Below are 2,998 nucleotides of genomic sequence, written 5' to 3' on the forward strand. Positions count from 1 at the left end.
TGGAATAGGGACCTTGCCTACAGGCTCCTGTCCAGGGGTCATCTATTTAACAAGGTCCCTCTGTTCCCTCATTTATAAAAGAAAAGCAACAATACTTGCTGGCAGATACTTGTAATGACTAAATAGGTTAACATCTATGTAGGTACATCACACAGAGATTGGCCCACAGTAAATGTTTAATAATTTTCTTATCGCTAGGTTATTACTCCTTAGACACAACATCTCTAATTATTCTCCTTCCCTGCCATGCTCAGTGCTACTGCTACACTGCATTCCCACACATGTCAAATGTGGTGTGACGCTGGATGGTCATGCATGCCAGGTATGAGTTTCTGCCACAGAACTCACTTATTGGCAGTACAAGAGGTGAATTAACCCATAAAGAAAATGGCTTTTTTTTTAAAAAAATGACTTTATATAAACGTTTCCACCTTTGCAATATAGAAGCACTAAGGACAACCCAGGAAGGACAAGCCTAGAGCCTTTTTATTTAAGGTTTCCTTGAGATTTAGAGCCTGCCTTCTCAAATCAAGCAATCATGAATTTCTACTCTTCTCAGGAGAACACTGTTGTCCACTGTTTCTTTTTTTTCAGGTGGAACTACTGATAGCTTCACTTTATTTTGAAATGCAGCAAAAAATGATGGATCAACAAATGGAGAAATTGATATTTGATAAGTACTGTAAAATGTTAATTGCATAACATAGATGGTAGATATATAGGTATTCGCTGCAAAATTCTTTCAATTACTTTTTTGGTGGTAAAGGGGGTCAAAGGTAAGGTAAAATGTATTTCTTACTGCAGATCATAATTAAATATATATATATTACGTAAATACTTCTTAAAATTTTCATTTTTAAAGTATTTTTAATGGAAAAAATATGTTGTTGATTTACAATATAATATTAGTTTCTGGTGTACAGCATAGTGACTCAGTATTTTTACAGATTATACTACATTAAAATTTATTACAAGAGGCTCTTTGGTGGGGCTGATGGCAGACTCCGGGAGGGCTCACGCCAATGAGTACTTCCCAGAAATTCTGCTGCCAGTGTCCTTGTCCCTGCGGTGAGCCACTGCCACCCTCTGCCTCTGCAGGAGACACCCCCCCCCAACACTAGCAGGAAAACGTCGTAAAACAGGAAGAGATGTAGCTATTAAGATCATTGACAAGTTAAGATTTCCAACAAAACAAGAAAGCCAGCTTTGTAATGAGGTTGCAATTCTTCAGAACCTTCATCACCCTGGTATTGTAAATTTGGAGTGTATGTTTGAGATGACTGAAAGAGTGTTTGTAGTTATGGAAAAACTCCATGGAGACATGCTTGAGATGATCTTGTCAAGTGAAAAGGGCAGGTTGCCAGAGCACATAATGAAGTTTTTAATTACTCAGATACTTGTAGCTTTGGGTCATCCACACTTTAAAATTATTGTTTACTGTGACCTTAAACCAGAAAACGTGTTGCTAGCATGAGTTGATCCTTTCCCTCAGGTGAACCTTTGTGATTTTGGTTTTGCCCGGATCATTGGAGAGAAGTCTTTCCGGAGGTCAGTGGTGGGTACCACAGCTTACCTGGCTCCTGATGTTCTAAGGAACAAGGACTATAATCGCTCTCTAGACATGTGGTCTGTTGGGGTCATCATCTATGCAAGCCCAAGTGGCACATTCCCATTTAATTAAGATGAGGACACACACAACCAAATCTAGATTGAAGCTTTCATGTATCCACCGAATCCCTGGAAGGAAATCTCTCACGAAGCCATTGATCTTATCAATAACTTGCTGAAAGTAAAAATGAGAAAGCGCTATAGAGTGGATAAGACCTTGAGTCACCCTTGAATACAGGGTGGTTAGATTTATAAGAGCTGGAATGCAAAATCGGGGAATGCTACGCCACCCACGAGAGTGATGACTCGAGGTGGGAGCAGTACGCAGGCGAGCAGGGACTGCAGCACCCCGCACACCTGATCAATCCAAGCACTAGCCACACTGACAGTCCTGAGACCGAAGAAACAGAGATGAAAGCCCTCAGTGAGCATGTCAGCGTGCTCTGAGTTCCATCCCTTAAAATCTATCAAAACACTGTGGAATTAATAAATACGTACGGCCAGGTTTAACATTTGCCTTGCCATTATTTTCTTTTTATTTATTTATTTGTTTGTTTGTTTATTTATGGCTGCATTGGGTCTTCATTGCTGTGCGCGGGCTTTCTCTAGTTGCAGCGAGCGGGGGCTACTCTTTATTTGTGCGCAGGCTTCTCATTGCGGTGGCTTCTCTTGTTGTGGAGAACGGGCTCTAGGAACCTGGGCTTCAGTAGTTGTGGCACACTGGTTTAGTTGCTCCAAGGCATGTGGGATCTTCCTGGACCAGGACTCGAACCCGTGTCCCCTGCACTGGCAGGCGATTCTTATCCACTGCGCCACCAAGGAAGTCACTGCCATTATTTTCTGTCAGATGAGAACAAAGCCGTTAAACTTTTAGCACTGTTGATGTATCTCAGTTGCCAAGAGAAATTAACAGAAACATTTGTATTTTGTGTGACCAACTGTGTTGTATTAACAAAAGTTCCCTGAAACACTAAACTTGTTATTGTGAATGACTCATGTTATATTTAATGCATTAAACCTTTCTCCAGTGTGCCTTTGCAAATCGGTGTTTTTCTTACTGGAACCTCAATTTGATGAGAGCCTACAGAAGCTGTCCACGAAATAATACTGTTCTGTGCGTCCCATTGGTGTTGTCACTATAAGCAAACTCTTGAAGAGCAGATTATTAACAGTGTTCTATGAACAACTCCGAAAGTCATGTGAAAATAACGAATGATGGGGGCTGGGGGGATCAGGGGATGGATATGCAATCCTAAGACACAAATGCATGAAAGAGTTTTACTGTATAGTTTCAAATCCTTACCCGCCTGGTGTGCCTCAGCATATTTAAACTCAAGTAAATGGGCCTAGGTGCACCTATTACTTTTAAGCCTAAATGCCTCAGAAATGT

At 41.0% G+C, this 2,998-nt stretch overlaps 1 pseudogene; it reads left to right on the forward strand.

Annotated features, from left to right (window-relative positions):
• The first annotated feature begins 305 nt into the window (after positions 1–305).
• LOC137756317 (serine/threonine-protein kinase D1 pseudogene) lies at positions 306–2,055 on the forward strand (annotated as a pseudogene).
• The last annotated feature ends 943 nt before the right edge of the window (positions 2,056–2,998 follow it).

Source organism: Eschrichtius robustus, chromosome X, assembly GCF_028021215.1.
Source record: "Eschrichtius robustus isolate mEscRob2 chromosome X, mEscRob2.pri, whole genome shotgun sequence".
NCBI classification, from domain to species: domain Eukaryota; kingdom Metazoa; phylum Chordata; class Mammalia; order Artiodactyla; family Eschrichtiidae; genus Eschrichtius; species Eschrichtius robustus.